Source organism: Petaurus breviceps, unplaced genomic scaffold, assembly GCF_028583685.1.
Source record: "Petaurus breviceps papuanus isolate PSGF00001 unplaced genomic scaffold, PetGlider_PUasm1.0 37, whole genome shotgun sequence".
NCBI lineage: Eukaryota > Metazoa > Chordata > Mammalia > Diprotodontia > Petauridae > Petaurus > Petaurus breviceps.
In genome coordinates this window covers 97,793,494-97,812,968 of record NW_027186296.1, presented here as the reverse complement: position 1 = coordinate 97,812,968, position 19,475 = coordinate 97,793,494, and the positions used below count along the sequence as shown (strand labels likewise).

Here is a 19,475-nt window from a genome sequence, read left to right as displayed (position 1 = left end):
AAGGAAGGAAGGAAGGAAGGAAGGAAGGAAGGAAGGAAGGAAGGAAGAGGTAAGGATAGAAGGAGGAAGGAAAGAAGAAAGAGAGGAGGAGAGAGAGAGAGGGAGAGAAGGAGAGACAGAGACACACACGAAAGGAAGTCCATATACTATCCCAAAGTGATTATCTTAGGTAGTTCAGTAAAAATTCTACCGCATACGCTAGCATCCAATAAAGTCTAATTTGATTCAACAAATATTTGAGTGCCTATTAAAAAGACATTGTGTGCTAGAGATTCTGTGAGCTCTAGAGATGATTAAAATACATAGTCTCTGCCCTCAAAAATCTTACACTCCAGTAAGAGTGATAAAATGTTGGACATAAATAATGATAATGTAATTCAGAATGGGAAGGTGCAATAAAAAAGGAACAAGTCACAAAGTGTTGGTCAATACTTAACAATTGGCTCCTTAGGGGGAAAATATGTATATAGCACATTTTTAAAGTATTTCTGTCTTATTAACATTTGCTCTATCCTTTTGTCTTTAGTCTAGACAATTAGCAAAACAATGAATTAGACCATTATTTGCAGTGGTGTGCCCATTTGTGATATGGAAATGGTCTGTTGAAAATTTAACAATGGGCTTTCAAAAGCCAGTTTGAGCTGACTCTAACATGCCCCTAGGTATGAGGCTCACTGGGAATTCAGAGGAAAAGAGGGATCATTTCTTTCTGGGAGATGAGCAGTGACTGTTCCCATGGCCTGAACAGTCTAAAAGGACCAAAAGACCTGCCAAGAATTAATTCTTGGCCATCCTTTTACAAACCTCTCCCTTTCCCTGAGGTCCAAGTATCCAGAACCCTTTGATTGATTTTACATATTGTTGGCATGTACTAGAACACTGAGAAACACAGTACACAAGAATTCCAAACAAGACATCAGAACGTTAACAAGCCCTGAATTCATAAGAGGAACATTGGGCTTGTCTTGGAAGTACAGAAGCAAGACTCCCACCAGATTGCTGGTTTTGAAACATGGCCTTGCCTACAGAGCTGAAAATATAAATCCAGCATAACTTGGCCAAGGAAAACCATAGTGAGAAAGAACAAATGTTCAGGGACAAGAGGTTTGCTTGAAAATAGCAACCAGATATTTCAAGAGCAGAGAAATGCAGTCCTGGTCTTAAAATCAATAGGTTGAGTCGGTGCTCATTCTGTTTTCTAGGTCAACAAACACTGACTAAAAGAAGTTTCCAGGACAATGTATACAAATGTCAACACCTTACTATATTACCATCCCTGGAGTACATTTAGACATAGGACCATGTGACAGGTGAAATTGCATTATAATGTGACCTTTCTGTTGTTTCTAGTCACTAAACTCAACTAGGCTACCTACCATGATAAATACATGGTACCGTGTGGAAATTAAAGCAAGACCAAGGAAGGGCAGTGAGTCCCACTTTTTTTTAAAGTGAGTACTGGGGAGGCTAGGTGGCACAGTGAATAAGAGCACTGGCCCCGGAGTCAGGAGGACCTGGGATCGGTTCTGGCCTCAGATACTTAACACCCGCACAAAATAACTGGCTGTGTAACCTTGGGCAAGTTACTTAACCCCAATTGCTTTAAAAAAAAAAAGTGAGTCCCACTTTTAACACATACTCACTATGAGACCCTGAGCAAGTCATTTGACCTCTTAGTGTACCTACTCAAGTTGTTAAAACTTTTAAGTTATAGAATAGTTACCAAATGGGGTTAGTAGTTGAAGTTTCCTCTACTAATGAAATCACAAGTCTGGTGAGAGTTGTGGGATGGCAGTGAGAGAAGAAGCAATAGCTAGAAGGCTATACCCATTCAAGAAAATGAAGAAGAAAAATCTTGAAGGTTCGGTAGTCTTAAGGAATTCACAAAATTCATACAACTCCAAGGAAGCTTCTTCTTTGAAAACTCCTGAGGGCCACCTCATAAGGTGGTGAGTTGCCCAGTGCTATATAGACCTTCAAGGAAGGGATAGGCATCCACTTGTTGGGATGCTGTCTAGTGAATTAATATAATGCGTTAGACTAGATGACCCCAAGGTCCCTCCCAACTCTGGGATTTAGCAATCTTATTTATCCCTCGTGTTTCCTTTTTTGAAAGAGCTACAGAAGCACAATTCCAATTCTGTAGATTAAAGTCAGTCATCTTCTTTCTCACCATTTCACTCTCTCCAAGCATCAGAACTATAACTAGGGCAGGGCAACTGGGGCTTTACCTTGGTAGGGATATATAGAGGTTGTTGGTGACATTCAACAGTACTGTTGTTAGGCATACTTCCCTTGTCCCACATTACCCCTTTCCCATTCTTATTCCTGGAAATAGCCACATACTTCCTCCATACTGTGACCAAGAAATTGAGAGGGCACAGATAGTACTCTCCCAAACTTACCCTCCCCACCCTAGTTCCTCCCCTGCCCATCCTCTGCAGCCCTCTGTGGAGAGGATGCTGCCCTTTCCCCCAGGACAGTCAAACCTTGCGCCCTACCCCTAGAGACAAAGACCAATATTTTAGCCATGGCCAGTTATTCTATCAATGACTACTCTATAAGCCAGTTGCCTCAAGCACAAAATTGCTAGTTAGAGCTCTAGACAAGAATAGAAAATAAAAACTTCTTGACTCCCTTGAAAAATATCAGAAAATGCCTGCTATAGTGTCTCATGCTAATACCACTGGGGTTTTGTTTGTTTGTTTGAGTTGGGAAGGCTCTCTGCCACTACAGATCAGCACAGATTGGAAAACTTGTAAAATTAGAAATTTGCCTAAGAACACCAGGAGATAAAGTGACTTGCCTAGAATTAGTATGTGTCAGAGACAGAACATAAACATGGGTCTTCCCAAATCCAAAGCCATCTCCCTACTTACTCCATGCTGCCTTTCTTTTTGGTGTGTGTGCATGCACATGTGTATATGTGGGCAGGCAATCAGGGTTAAATGACTTGATCAGGGTCACACAGCTAGTAAATGTCTGAGACTGGATCCGAACTCAGGTTCCCCCAACTCCAGAGCTGATGCTCTACCCACTGCACCAACTAGCTACCCCCTCCATGCTCCATTTCTTAAGTAATAGCAAGAGCTATAGTAACTCATATTTATTTAGTGTTTAATGACTTCAATATTAAAAAATAGCCTGGAGTAGTAGAATATATTTATTTAGTGCTTTAAGATTTATATGTAAAATCTAGCCTGAAAGAGAGATCATCTTGGATCCAGGAAGACCTCAATGCAAGTCCTACTTCTGACATGTACAGGTTGTATTTCCCTGAGCAAGTCACAATCTCTCATTATTCTAGGCCAGGGGTGTCAAACATACAACTTGCAAGTCCATGATATTCTCTAGTGTAGCCAGAACAAGATTAAAACATAATTGGGAAATATTTACCCAAATAAATAAAAATACAATTTTTACATTTTACATGCTAAATTATTACATTTTAAATGAAGTTGATATGTGGCCTACAGGGATCCTTATATACATTTAGTGGCCCCCTGTTTCTACCTGAGTTAAACACCACTGTTTTAGGCAAATCTCTAAGACTTTAAGTTGCAAAGAAAATGTTGATGGCTCCAACCCAGTACTTTTCCTACTACACACCATCATTGCCCTTCTGTAAAGCCACGCACAAGCAGCTTTCCATAGAACTGTGGCTGTGAACAGCTTCCAAATTCTGATTACATAGTATAGTGAACACTCTATTTATTCAATAACAAATTAGAGCAAAACATTTACAGAAATCAAAATACAGCATTTAAAATGTACTCAACTTAAAATACTCAATGACTTATCACTAAAATTGCCACATAGTTTTAACCAAAGTGGTCACATAGTTTTAAACAAAGTACAATCATTTAGTCAATCACAAAATCCTTAATTCAATCACAAAGTGCAAAAGTCAAAGTTCTCCACCCCTAGGTAACAGTAAATCATAATCTCAGTCAGTACACAGTATCCAAGTAAAGTCATCTTTCACCTTGACTTGAGGCTGTCTCTCAGCTTCCACAGTTCCTCTTCCATGGTCCCAGCTCCAACTGTAACCTGGGTTCAAAGGCAGGCAGCTCCCAGTTCCTTGTCCAGCTCCTTGTCCAGTTCTTTTTCCAGTTCCCATTCCATATTGAAGTTCACAGTTTCCAGTCTACCTTAAGTCCTTCACAGTTCCTGTTTCTGGGAAGACAAAGCTTGACAGAGCCACAATAATATTCATACTCTGCCAGCACTATCATCAATTCACTATCTGCCTGTGAAATCAACTCAGACCCATCAACAAGGTCTGAGAACTCAACACAAATCATCAATAAAAAATCAACACAGACCCACAAACAAAGTCCAAAAGGTCAGCATAAATCATCAGTAAAGTCTCAGGACCTCCAAAACCCTCCTCTGGGACTTCTGTAAACATACAACCAGAAAATCCTCTTTAAGGGCTTCCAGTAAGATCCTAGGGCTTTTATACAAAGTATCACAAACAAACATCAACACAGAGCAGACAAAGTTTTCTCCTCCTTGACTCTGCCACCACAAGAGTCCTCTCTCAGTTCTGCTGTCTCTAGCCTGGGCCTCTCCTTATATATGGTCATTAGCTCCTCCCCTTCCTATTGCAAGAGTTCATGTGTTCTAGAGTTCAAAAGTTGTGGGGTTCACATGTTTTGTGTCTTAACAGACTTGATACAAGGCTACCAAATCATCGCCCTTTCTGATAAGATGAGCATACAATAGGCATTCTACAAAGTAGAATATAATATAAGCAAGGGAGAGACGCAGCCAAAGTGTCATAAGAAGTTTGAGGAGGGAGAAATCAGTTTCAGGGGAATGGGATTCCTTCAAGGAAAAGGGGAAGGTTTCATGGAAGAAGAGGCACCTAAACTAAGCAATGAAGAAAGAGAAGGATTTCCACAGGTAGAAATGAGGAAGGAATATGTTTCAGGAAGAGCAGGTGATCTGCACCAATGCACAAAAGCCAGAGGTACAGGTCAACATTGGAGAGTAGCTCGTAGTCTGGTTTGGCATAAAACAGGAAATACATAAAGGCGAGAGATGTAAAAGAAGGCTGGGAAAAATGGGATGGAGTCAGAACATAAAAGTCAAGTATTTTTAAATAAGGCCCACTCTGCAGTCTGGTCCCAACCTGCATCTTCCGCTTCATTTCTCTCTACTGAAAGGACAGTAACCAATTGAAAAGATTCCAAAAGAGTCCAAGTGAGAGTCAATGAGAGCTGAAACAAGTATGTGATGATGTGAGAGGAAAGAAGAAGACTGGCCCAATGGTCGTATAGAGGCAGACTTACTAAAGTTATCAAATTATTAACTTATTAAAGTTATCAAACCAAAACAAAAAGAGGAGTAAGATCAAGGATATAAGTGGAGGGGGCAACTAGATAGTGCAATGGATAGAGAACTGGTCCTGGAGTCAGGAGGACCTGAGTTCAAATCCAACCTCAGACACTTACAAGTTATATGACCCTGGGCAAATAACTTAACTCTAATTCCCTCCACAAAAATTTTTAAAGTATGTTTAAAGATATTCATTTATCTCACATTAATTGGGTATGCCAAATTTTAGTGCAGTTTTATGCTTTGGATTGATGTTTACCTAATGGAAATTCTCTACTCAACAATGTTAGTCAATGATCTTTTGGCTGAGTTACTTCTGCAGAAGGCTAATTTTATACATTTTATTTTGATTTTTACTCACATCAATTTCAGAAGAGCAATTTTTCCTGAAATCTGGATCACTCTTAGTCACAAAGAACAGGATAATTTTTTTTTTCTCTTTTTGTGTTTGTTTTCGTTTATTTATTTATTTTTAGCTTTCATCATTCATTTCCATAAGATTTTGAGTTACAAATTTTCTCTCTGTCTCTCTCCTACCCCCCACCCCAAGATGGCAAGCATACTGAATACCCCTTCCCCCAATCTGCCCTCTCTAATTTTTCCCCCATCCTCCCCCCTTACTTTCTTGTAGGGAAAGATGGATTTCTAAACCCTATTGCCTATATATCTTATTTCTGGGTTGTATGTAAAAACAATTTTTAACATTTGTTTTTAAAACTTTGAGTTCCATATTCTCTCCCTTTTTCCCTTCTCACCCACCCCCACTGGAAAGACAAGCAATTCAATATAGATTATATATGTGTAGTTACGCAAAACATTTCCATAGTAGTCATGATGTGAAAGAGTGACTATATTTCCCTCCATCCTATCCTGCTCCCCACTTATTCTATTTTCTCCTTTGACCCTGCCCCTTTTCAACAGTGTTTGCTTCTAACTACCCTCTCCCCCAATCTGCCTTCCCTTCTATCATCCCCCCTCTTATTCCCTCCCCCCCCACTTTCCCATAGGGTAAAATACCCAACTGAGTGTGTATGTTATTCCCTCCTTAAGCCAAATCCAATGAGAGTAAGGTTGACTCATTCCCTTTCACCTTCCTGCTCTTCCCCTTGTAACACCTTTCTCTTGCCTCTTTTATATGAGATAATTTGCCCTATTCTGTCTCTCCTTTTCTCCTTCTCCCAATATATTCCTCTCTCACTTCTTAATTTTATTTATTAGATATCTTCCCTTAAATATTCAACTCACCCTGTGCCCAGGTAATTTTTTGAGAGGCCCTTTGTAAAATTAAAAGAGTACTGATCTGGAAGTCAGAAACCTACCGTAGGTCCTAATCCCAGTTCTTCCCATTGATTAACTGTTTTACCTTGATGAAATCAGAACTTCTCTAAGGACTACTGCACATTTTGCACTACCCACTCCAACCCCCAGGTTAATGTGAGAATCAAATTAGATAACAAATGTAAAACACTGTACATTAAAAATATATAATAGATTTTATATGTAATATATCCTATAAATTAATTATTAATTAATAATGTATATACATAAAACAAGGGGACTGGACTAAATAATCTCAAGAGAATCTGCCAACTCGAAATCTACAAGTCTGCACAGCATAATATAACCAGTCCAGTCCAACCCAAAGTGCTTTAGGACAGGGACTTTTATTTTCTGTCTTTGCATCCCAGGTACCTGACACATAGGTTCAGGTGTTTAATAAATGCTTGTTGATTGATTCACTTAAGGCTTTGCTCTCTCAGCTATCACTGGGATAAAATTAATCACTGCTAAATTACTAGGTGAAGCAGGCTTAAGGTGCAACCTCTCTGCCATTCCTTTAGAAAGGGATTCTTGACAATTTAAAAGCCATTATGATCCAAAAGAATGAATCTCTGATGGTTTAATATAAGTATGTTGTAGGAAATGATATAAGGACAGACTGGTCTTCCAAAAGCCCTTCATATCACTCCTATACAAAGAGAAAAGGCATCTTCAAACTATAGACCAATTAAATTAACTTCAATTTCTGAAAAAAATTCTAGAAAATGTTATCAAAGGGAGAGTTTCTATCTGTTGAGTAGTTCAGAGCTTAAGACTTACTACTGGTCACATATTTATGATTAAGGTGGGAGTTTGGAATAAAGGATTGAGGTGAAGGGTAATACCTTTACTGAGGCTCTGACATGTGTAATTTTGTTCTTTGACCTTCTCCCTTACTTTCATTTGTATAAAACCCAAGATTCTTGGGCTAAAGAAAAATCAGGATGCCTTCAACTCACATAATATTTGTGTGGACCTATTGGTAGAATCACCCACCTCTAAAATGAGTTAGGGAACATAGGAATATCCCTTGTGAGACATACCCATAAGGAAATTAAGCAAGAATTAAGACTACCTTCTAACCCTAAGTCAGATAGGTGCTTGGAACTGATACTTTACTCCTAATGAACAATAAAGGCCAATTCAAAGAAATGCCTATAGACTATTGATTGGCTATTATGTCTTCCAAAAGTTCTTGGTCCCTGGAGGCAAAGCATCTCCTAGGAAGAAAAATCTGACCATAGCCAATGCTCTGGGAACTGATTTCTCTCTCTTTTCTGTCATAGGGAGAAAAACCATTGAAGTATAATGTTGTACAAGCTGCATTGTGTGGCTTGAAAGGAGACAGAATAGATATCTGTAGCATCTTTTTCTTCCTCATGCTTCTCTAAGGGAGACTTTAATTCCTGCCAGAAGAGTAAGAGTAAGTAAGTAAGAGGCTACTCTGTGCTTCTCAGAAGGGGTACCAGGCTAGAATAATGCTACCTTAAATTTTATTAGCTTAGGGGATGAGGTTTTCAGGTTCAGTTTAACTTCTGGTCGCTTTTTGGGGGGGAAGGAGAACCCCAAGCTTTATATCCAAGTCTCTAGCTCCTTTCCCACCAAATTTCAGTTCCATAATGAACAAACATAGCAATTAGAAAAGAAACCATTTATCCAAATCATTACAAGACAGAAATAAGAGAAAGTGTACATGGCAGATTATATACCAGACAATACAGAGTAAAGCAACTCTCCCAGTGGGAGAGAAGCAACTCAGCTCAACCAAGAGAGAGAGTCCTGGATTTCATCTTAGGGAAAGCTCCCTACTCTTTAGTGTAGCTAACTGGGACAAAACATGATAGAAACATCTAACTCTTCTCGTGTCTTCCCAGAGTCTTTCCTTTAACCACCTGAAGTCATGTTGGCCTCCTGCATCTTCCCTCTCAAAGCTGGAAGCCAGAAGCACCCAAAGAGCCACACCCAAAGATTTGAAGAGACTGAAAATCTCTCCTCTCCTGCTCTCACCAACTCTGCTCTGACCCTCAAACAGGTACAGAGAATTGCTTTCTACCAAGAAGAGTCTCATACCAATGGGCTTTGAAACTGGGGCTACAGAAGGATTTTCCCTAGTCAGATAATGTGCATTTGTATCACTGGGACTTTGCACAGTAAGTGCTTAATAAATTCATATGGATTAATTAATTGATCAGTTGACACTGGATTTTTGAAGAACCTGCCTCCCTTACCCTCCCCCCTTGAAAAAAAAAAAAGAAGCCAATGATTCAGATACCAATTTCTAGGAGCTTATGTTCCTGGAAAAGAGGTAGTATCGCAAATGGAAACTCCACTCGCAACTAGAATCTGGAAGCAAAGAGAAACTCTGTAACTATGTGCCCAGAAAAAATATGCTTAACAAATACCACAAGATGGGCACTTGTCTAACAGAAACCATGAGAGGAGCAGAATACCAGCTTACAAAAACTAAACACTACGTGAGACAGCAAGGAGTAGACCTGGCAGGAGTAGCATATCACCAGAAAACACTGGCAGCCCTGAGGTCTTTGAGCCGTCTGTTACCCTTCCATGCATGTACACCATGTGTTTATACCCCTCGATATATTATGATCAGATATGTTTCCTATGTGTATATCCCTCGTTACACATATTTTCTATGTACGTGTCCCACCACGAATTTGCCTTGACTACTCATTTTTTTTTGGAGGGGGGAAGGCAAGGCAATTAGGGTTGTGACTTGCCCAAGGTCACACAACTAGTTAAGTGTCAAGTGTCTGAGGTCACATTTGAACTCAGGTCCTCCTGACTCCAGGCCAGTGCTCTATTCACTGTGACACCCAGTTATTTGCCCCACATATTTCTGATATATATATATATGATCGCATAGGTTTCCTACATATTTTATATTATAGGATAATATGTCCCTTATTTATATGGAAAATGTGGTGCTACTTTTCTTATTGCAGAATTTCATTAAACATATTTTCTTGAAATAATCATGACTTCTAGCTATTGAAAGTAACCATGTTGGTAGAGGGCTCATGAGGTTTTTTTAAATGTATTTTGCTGTTGCTCAGTTGTTTCAGCTGTAACTGACTCTTTATAACCCCATTTAGGGTTTTCTTGGCAAAGGCACTGAAGTGGTTTGCCATTTCCTTCTCCAGCTTATTTCACAGATGAAGAAAATGAGGAAAATAGAGTTAAGTGGCTTGCCCACAGCAAGTGAGTGTCTAAGACTGGATTTGGACTCAGGTCTTCAGGACTCCAGGCCTTCCACTCTAGCCACTGCACCACCCAACTGCCCTTTTTAATGTAAATGAACCCACGAAATTTCTTGAATCTAGGGTAGCTTGTCATGTGAGTGGGGGCAGGGGTGCCTTCCAGGTACTATGTGAATATTTTAAAAGGAAGCCAGAATAACTTCTTCAAAAACAAATCACACTGGGGAGGCCAGGTAGCACAGCGAGTAAGAGCACCAACTCCAGTATTGAGAAGACCTGGAGATCGAATCCCGGGCTCAGATACTCAGCACCACACCCAGAAATAACTGGCCGTGTAACCTTGAGCAAGTTACTTAACCCCAATTGCTTTAAAAAAAAAAAATCAGGCCAGACTAATTCCAGTTGTTTTTTTTTCTTTTCTTGTTTTTGAGGGGAGAAGGGCAGGGATCAGTGTCAGCTTAGACAAAGATATCTGGTGGAATGCTACATAAGTCTTTCATTGGCTTTATACTAATTACCCTTTCTGTCAATGACTTGGATGTAGGTTTATCAAAAGTGAAAATGACACAAAGTTAACATATATATGAAAGTCAGGATCCAAGAAGACCATGACAGATTAGGATGACGGACCAAATCTAAGAAGACAAAATTTAATAGAGATAAATATAAAGTCTCAATTTGGGCTCAAAAAAACAACTCGTAGTTCATGTGGAAGAAAAATTAGGGTTTTTGTGTACCGCAAATTCAGTATGAGGCAACAGTGTGATATGATAGCTTAAAAAACTAGTACAAGCTTAAAGAAAGAAGCAATTTTTCCATCATACTCTGCCTTAGCCAGTTGATTTTTGTGTTCAATTCTTGGCACCATATTTTAAGAAGGACATTAACAAACTAGATACTGTAGAGTAGTCAGGATGGGGAGAGGCCTTAAGATCATGCCCATGTGAGGAAGGGTAGAAGGACTGGGGATGTTTAACCAGAAGAAGAGAAGACTTTATATGATGATTTTGTTGTTGTTCAGTCATATCTGACTCTTTGCGACCCCATTTGAGGTTTTCTTGGCAAAGAAATTGGAGTGGTTCTTCCTTCAGTTCATTTTTGCAGATGAGGAAACTGAGGCCAACTGGTTAAGTGACTTGCCCAGGGTCATATAAGTGTTTGAAGCCAGATTTGAACTCGGGAATATGAATCATTAGCAGAGTTGTAATGTGAAAGGAATTAAGCTTGGTTTACTTGGACCCAGAGGATAGAACCAGGATCAGTGTGTGATATTATAAAAAGCCTGGTTTCAGCTCTATGTAATAGAAAACTTCCTTACACTATAAACTCTCCAAAAAGCAGACAGCCTACCTCGAGAGGTGATGGGTTCTTTCTCATCAGAGGTATTTCACAGAAAGGCCAGATGAGCACCTGTTGGCAATGTTGTAGATGGGATTTTTATTCAGGTCTGCCTTGGGCTAGAAAGCCTCAGAAGACCATTCCAACTCAGAAATTCTCTGATTCTTTGACTTCTAACTGGAAAACCTAGGCACAGATGGCATTTCACTGAAAGGAGCTAATCAAGAAATCTATTCCCCCCCCCCAAAAAAAAAAAACAGTGTCGACAGTGATACCTAAACTGTAATTCTGGCCAAGAATTAGAGTTGGGAATGTTCACAAGAGGTCATCCACTTCAGGTCCTAACTTTCAATCAGGATTTCACCTGTACCGTCTATGCCAAATGCCTAGCTGCTTCTGAAATACCCATATATTTTTTTATTAACACAGCAAGTATTTTTAATATGGCAGCTACATGTCATAGTGGATAGAGTGCTGGCCCTAAAGTCAGAAAGACTTAATTCCATAAGTTCAAATCCGACCTCAGACACTTACTAGCTGTGTGACCCTGAGCAAGTCACATAACTCTGTTTGTCTCTGTTTCCTCACCTATAAAATGAACGGGAGAACAAAATGGTAAACTACTCCAGCATCTTTGCCAAGAAAACCCCAAATGGGGTCATGAAGAGTCAAACAAAACTGAGCAACACCAACATTTTGAATACATCTAGGGAAGGTGGGAAGTATAGCACTAGTGGGAGAAGTTCCCCTTAGTTCAGAATCTCTGGCTCTGAACCAAGAGAATACAGAAATTCACAATATTAGTGTATAGTGGCTCAGAATGAGAGACATGCAAACAAACAGAGTTTCAGCAGCTTGTTTCTGCTGCAAAACCAGCAAAACTCAAGGGAATCAGCAAACTCTCCTCTGCCAGTCATTCCAAAGCAAATCAGTTGCCAAGACTAACCAATTAGAACTCCAAATGGCATTGTATTGTTCCCTTGCCTTGCCCATTAATAGTAGCAGAAGGACAATAATTCAAAATAATTACACATGTGAAAGGAGGTAATTAACAGTACAAATTAGCTATTAAATGATTCAGAAATTCCAAAGTGAGAAAGTGACCTTTTCACTTTTTCTCTGGCAGTGACAAATGAGATGCTGATTGGAGAAGAAAAAGAATCAGGTAAGTCTAATATGATACAGATCTTCACCTTCATATGGGCTCAGGGCCAAGTTAATTAAAAAACGGGGTCAGGAGAGTGCATTCCACGAGCTTTCCAGGTATACCTTTTTCCCATGCTCACTTGGAAGGGTCACCTTCCTCCCTCAGCTCAAGCATGAAGCTTTGAGAAAGGAAGTAGTGAATGTGATTTGAAAGCGTGCTGCCTTGTGGAATTAACAGATGCTGTCAGAACGTGGATTCATAAGCTCATTTTCCCCACCCTAATTGAGAATTACCAGCTGTAAATCCACATACACGTATTTTTCACTAACTCCTTTAACAAATACTGCTGGTTCCTATGAATAGAGCCTTCACATTTTGGCTCTTGGAGGTTTTCCTTTTTGAAAAGCTTGCAAGTTTATGCATGGCTGTCTACCTCCTAAGCAGAATAATCTATAGGAGACGGGATGGTGTTAACACTACCATTCTCCCCAATGTGAAATTCATTCTGTTGCCAGCCTAAAATGCTGTCATCTTACGGTAGATGCTTCATTCTTTTAGAGCAATTATGTCAAACTCAAAAAGACATAGAGGCCACTCAGCTGAACATAAAAATCCCAGCTGGCTGCATATTGACTTGGAAAATCACATATTAACATTATTTGTGTTTTATTGTATTTTTATTTTGCTAAATATTCCACTGATTATATTTTAATCTGCTTTGGCAGGCCCAAGATGGACCGAATGTTTGACACCACTGTATTAAAGAATCTACATCAGTCTGTGCAATAATTTGCCTTTTTTCTAATGATAAAATTTAGCTCCTCACCTGAATCGATAGGCCATCGCAATCCTGGCTGCTTTTGTACAAGACAAGACATAAAAAAGTACTTTTTGCAAATTCTCCAGTGCTTCTGCATGTTGGAGGTGGGAAATCCCAGAATCGGTGACTGATTCAAAGCAAGAGCAAGTCTACTTTTCAGTATGAACAACAGATAAATGTCAGTCATTAATTTACACCAATCTGATTCAGACATTAGCAGACCAAATCACTTTCGTCGAAAAAAGAAAACAGAGAGGAAATAGTTTGCCCATCTCTACAAATTATAGAACTTGAATACAAACCCAGATTTCTGTATATGTGTTGTGTATACATTTGTCTAGTGTAGCAAAAAAGGATGATTTTAAACACATACATACACACAAGTTCTATAGGTAAGCACATGTATTTCTTCCCCTCCAAGGACGGGCATTCCTCATACACAGCTGCTATACCGTTAGTGTTGTTCTTGGCAAACATATAATCCCATGAGCACTTTCAATATAATTAATCTTTGGACATTATTATCAGCATAGAAGCAAACTCAGTCCCTGGGCCACAAGGTACTTGGCTCTGTTTGTTTTTCTAGGACAAGTTGTCTAAAATTAAAAACAAATATGTAAGAAAGTGACTTCTAAGCTATTCATCCAGTTTTTTGTATACTCAATCACTCTTTAGACCCAACGAGAGCTCTTTAGCTTTCAAAAGCCAGAATTAGAGCTTGCTGCTCTAATGCATTCCACCTGAGATAATAACTTCGGCCAACTGGGGAAGCTGCAAGGTGTCCATCAACCTTCCTTATCTTAACTGAAACAGAAGTGTCCTGAACAGATACTTGTAACTGAAGTGAGGCATGGGAAGCAGGGAGACCAGGGGCAGTCGAGTACTTTTAAAAAGCAACGAATAAACAATAGGTCGCCAGCCTTATACCACTGAATCTTAATTAAATTCAATATCAAGAGCCTGGCAAAAGAATAGACACAGCCCCTTCAAACTTTCTAGGATTTGAACTAAATGTTCTTATGAGGCCTAATGTGAAAAAAAAAACAATGGATGAGGGGAGTGGAGAAAGAGAAAGAAGAAAGTAAAAGGTATGGAGGAGTTTGATTCATTTAATAAGTATTCACTATATTTCAGGCACTATACTAGGCTCTAGAGATACAAAATAAAAAAGAAAATAGTCCCTGATCTTAAAGACTTTACACTCTATTGGTGTCTGCCTTGGTTCTGGTCTCAAAGATCAGTATTCCTACTTGTGCAAACTATCCTTTTGGAACAGGGGATAAAATGCCAGGCCTGCAGTCAGGAAGATTCATCATCCTGAGTTCAAATCCCGTCTCAGACACTTAGTAACTGTGTTCCTGGGTAATTCACTTAACCCTGTTTGCCTTAGTTTCTCATCTATAAAATGAGCTGGAGAAGGAAATGGCAAGTCACTCCAGTGTCTTTGCCAAGAAAACCCCAAATGGGGTCACAAAGAGTCAGACATGACTGAACAACAACAACAAAATTATCCTTTAAAATGGTTGGTTGGTTGGTTGGCTGGGTTCCCTTCAGGCAGTACAGGAGTAGGAAAAATGACGTGCCTTGAAGTGAGAAGATCTATGTTCAAATCCTGGGTCTGTCACTTACAATCCTGATTTGTCTGACTCTGGGCAAACCCTTTATTCCTGTGACCTTCAGCTATCTCAACTATAAAACCGTGTTTATAATTCACGCCCTGCCAACTTCAGAATTGTTGAGAGGATCAAAGAAGAGGAGAAATGTCAAGTGCTTTATAACCGTGAAGCCTGATAGAAATGTGAGCTAGCTCCTCTCACACAGAAGAAGGAAAACCAGAGAAAGCATTGGACTAGCAGAGACTGAGAAACCAGGGTTCAGATCCTGCCTCTGACACCAGCGAGGGATGGGATCACTTCACTTCTCTATGCTTAAATTTTTCTTTCTACAAACTAGGTGTAATATCTGCACTACATGCCTCACAGGTCTACTGTTAGTATCTAATGAAATAATGTATATAAGAAGCTTTGCAAATTTAAAAGTACTACAGTAATTTCAGTCATTATTTAAGCAACCATAGCCCTATAATAACAATTTGAGCAAATTGGAAATTGGGGGAAAATTCAATAGCATCCAAGACTGCTGATTCATTCTATCAACTTATCTTTTAATGACATGGTTTAATGTATGCAGCAACACTTTAAGACAGAAGATTTGAGTCTAGTCTTGATTCTTCCATTTACCAGCCATAGAATATTAAGAAAGTCAAATGTCTATTTCTTCATCTGCTTAATGGGAATGAGACCTGCCTATCTATCACACAGAAAGGTTGTAGTGCATGACAGATTACTGGGTTGGTTTTGGAGTCAGAAAGACCACTGGATAATAATTGTAAGTACTTACGGGTAAGTATGTGTAGTAAGTAAATAGTTGTACTACTTACAAGTAAGTAATAGTTGAGGAAAGATTTATTTACTAATTCATAGATAGGTTGCCTTATAAATCCTTGAATATTGACATATCTCACAGGGATGTTATGATAATAAATTCCACCCCCCAGTAAACTTTCCTCCTAATTGTCTCAAGTCTCACGAACTCCAATCTATCCTTCATTCAACTGCCTACATGGTCTCCAGTGCCCTCCCTCAAGTAAATTCTAGTGTGTCCCCAATACTTCTAAAATCAAATATAAAATGCTTTGATATTTAAAACCCCTTACAACCTGGTGCTTTATTACCTATCCACTCTTCTTACATCTTACTCTTTTCGGTATAATCTAGGATCCAGCTACTTGTTGCTGCTCCTCGAGTGACCTTCCATTTCCCAGCTCCTTGCCTCCATTTACTGACTATACTTTGGACCTGGAACACTCTACCTCATCACTTCCTGGTTTCTTTGGTGTCCTTCAAAATGAAGGTCAAATACTACCTTCACCATCTTCCTGAATTGCTAATGTCTTCCTGCTAATATTACCCTACCATTTATGATAGATAGAAAGATAGATAGATAGATAGATAGATAGATAGATAGATAGATAGATAGATAGATAGATAGATAGATAGATAGATAGATAGATGATAGATAGACAGACAGATCTTGTATGTATACAGCTGTTCGCATGCTTTCTCCCCCACTGGAAATGTGAATTCCTTGAGAGCAGGGATCATGTTTTAGCCATTTTTTTAATCCTCAGTGCTCAGCATCATGACTGGCACATTGTCATTCAGTCATTTCAGTTGTGTCCAATTCTTCATGACCTCATTTGGGATCTTCTTGGCAAAGATACTGAAGGGGTTTACCATTTCCTTCTCTGGCTCATTTTACAGATAAGGAAACTGAGACCAACAGGGTTAAGTGACTTACCCAGGGTTATACAGCTAGTATCTAAGCTGAGATCTGAACTCAGGTCTTCCTGATTCTAAGCTCAGTGCTGTATCCACTGTGCCACCTAGCTGTCCCCAACCTGGCACATAATAAATGCTAAATAAATGCTTGTCATCTGTAGAATTATATTTAAGTGCTTTTAAATTACAGTTATATATGGGGCATTACTTAGAAGCTATAGAAAAAAATAGTTCTTGTTAATGGACTCATAAACATGGGCTTTGCATATGAATTAGCACTATAAGTTTGTGTTGATATGCCTGTTCCAACCTCCTCTGGGACCTTGCTTAACATAGTTTTCACTAACTTAGACAGCAAAACAATCAAATACTGCATGTAAATGCTAATACCCCATGTCCCCATAGACTCATAACAAATTCTTGAGCTTCACCAACTGGGTCTAAAGGAACTTGTTTCCCTCCTCTGCAGTCACGGAGTCATAGAATCTTAAAACTGGAAAGCATTTTAGATATCTCTTAAGCCCAACCCACTGGTGATCAGGAATATGTACTACAATAGGAAGAGAACTCAATTTCAAGACAAAGGACCTGGGTTCAAATTCTACCTCTTCTACTCCTTGTTAGTTGTTTGACCTTGGGCAAGGCATTTATCCTCTGCAGATGTCAGTAACCTCATCAATGAAAGGAAAGAGTTGAATTAAATGACCTGGAAGATCACTTTCAGCTCTAAATCTGTGATTCTTAACTAATAGGTGGTCATCCAACCTCACCAGGATTAGAGTAAGATCTGCATACCAAGGCAGCCCATGCACATTTGGTACCAATCTAATTGTTAAGAAATCTATTCAGGGGCAGCTAGGTGGTACAGTGGATAGAGCATTGGCCCTGGAGTCATGATGACCTGACAAATTCAGCCTCAGACATTTACTTAGCTGTGTGACCCTAGGCAAGTCACTTTAACACTGATTGCCTCCAAGGGAAAAAAAGAAAGAAAGAAAAGGAAAAAGAAATTTATTCAGAAAAAAAAAAAACGATTTTTCTGCAGTTTCCACCCATCTTAATCTCTAGTGCTTGTAACTGTCCAAACAAAACAAATCTGATTTTTTCTTGCAAATGACAACCCTTTAGATATTTGAAGTCAACAGTCTTGCCTTTTCTCCTCTAGATGAAATATAGCTGTTCTTTTACTTCTTAGCTAACAATGTCTTTATGTAAAATATCAAATGTAGGGATTTACAAGACTTACTGGGAAAAGCACTAAGATGGGTTACTTAGACCTATGATTTATTAAAAAAAAAAAACAGTCTTGGATTCTACTTTCTGGAAGTTGTTTAAAGCCCTGTGTTCTTCCTGAGGGTTCTAGGAGTCAAGAGGAAGCTTAATAGAGAGGGAAGGAATATTTTGACCTGGAATTGGTTGACTTGCAGTCAAGTCCCAGTTCTGATATTTGATGACTGGATGATTTCTGGGGAAATTGCCTAACCACTCTCATTAACAGGTTCAAGTCCACAGAAGGGGCACTATGTTGCATTCTAGTGGTAAGCCTGTGGGTCTTTACTCTTAATACTATGTAGCTCAGGGCCCTTATTAGTGTTCTTTCTCTTAAATAGTCATCCAGTAGACATAATCAATTCCCTAATAAACATTTTAAGTGCTTTCTTAATAATTCCTAACCAAGTACTATATTAAGCTTTGGGGTAAAAGACAAAAAAACAAAGCAAAACGGACCCCGTGTCCTCAAAGGGCTTACCTTCTCCTGGGGAAATCAATGTGCACACAAATAAGTAAAAACAAAAATATACCAAAAGCACTAGATTTGGAGCCAAAGGACCTGGGTTCAAATTCTGGTTCTGCTATTTTGTAAAACTTTCGTAAAGGCATCCCTAATTCTCATTTTCTTTGTCTGCAAAATGAGTTTAGTCTAGATGACTTTTAAGGTCTCCATAAGTTTAAATCTATGATCCTATGATTCTAATTTTGAGCAAGAGAAGAGGGAACACTGTCAACTGGGAACATTAGAAAAGGTGGCACTTAAGCCAACTCCTAGGGATTTGCAAACTGTAACATACTCTATAACTGGGAGATGTTTTACTTTCTCAGTTCGAAAACATAGCAGACACTTAGAGTTAGGTTTTGTCGTTTGTATTTTGAACTTTTTTTCCAAAGCCAGAACTTCTCTTTATACTTTTTGCTGCTGCTTTGCAAAGCCCTGAATTTGACACTTTGCTGAGTAGCATCTGTCTACAGTATCTAGTGCGTGTCCAATTGAAATACAGTCAGTCAATTAAATTCTGAATTTACGGCAGTGCTTAAGCCCGGAAACTACAATTGTCAGTTCAGGGAAGTGAAGTTTCCTTCTATTTTTGAGTTTGAAGGAGCTGACTGGGCCAAATGCAGGTTGTTAAACTGAAGAGGTTGGTTTCAGAGTGCTGTGGATCATTGCAGTCCAGAGCTCACTAGAGAGCTAATTTATCAAATGTCCAGTTGCAAAGATACACAAAAGAACTTTCGAAATATGCCCATGAGAAGTGGGCACCAGAAGCACCAGAATCCATCTTTGATTGTTGTGGTTGATTCCACCATACTTTGTACTAGCTTAATCCTTTGGGGCCATTTTTGACATGCCACCGTTGCAGCTAGGACTATTGACAGCACTCCAGTTGCTTTGGTTTTCACCAAACAGGTAGAAGAGCCAAAGAAGGGCACACTACCTTAGACAAGCAGTCATCTAGTTTCTCTTTGAATTTCTGGGCTTATGGTGCTTTCCATCTATGGAACATCTCATGACCTGCTCCAATTTTTAAGAAATCCTTCATACTGAGCAGAAATCTGTCTTACTGTCATTTTTACCCTCTGTATTGGATCTGCCCTTTGGAACCATGTGGAATAAATATAATCTCTCTTTTACTATTTGAGTAAAATAATCATGGCTCCCTACATAATTATAA

General features: G+C 39.2%; 2 long non-coding RNA genes across 2 annotated transcripts in view; one reads left to right on the top strand and one right to left on the bottom strand.

Annotated features, from left to right (window-relative positions):
• Positions 1 to 4,171, bottom strand: part of LOC138168677 (uncharacterized) — a 20,215-nt gene extending 16,044 nt beyond the window's left edge. Inside the window, exon 1 of the long non-coding RNA XR_011170181.1 lies at positions 3,986 to 4,171. This is a non-coding gene — a long non-coding RNA (uncharacterized lncRNA). The remainder of the gene's footprint in view (positions 1 to 3,985) is intronic.
• Positions 1 to 13,207, top strand: part of LOC138168678 (uncharacterized) — a 26,133-nt gene extending 12,926 nt beyond the window's left edge. The window contains exons 2-4 of the long non-coding RNA XR_011170182.1: positions 8,538 to 8,695; positions 12,346 to 12,384; positions 13,092 to 13,207. This is a non-coding gene — a long non-coding RNA (uncharacterized lncRNA). The remainder of the gene's footprint in view (positions 1 to 8,537; positions 8,696 to 12,345; positions 12,385 to 13,091) is intronic.
• The last annotated feature ends 6,268 nt before the right edge of the window (positions 13,208 to 19,475 follow it).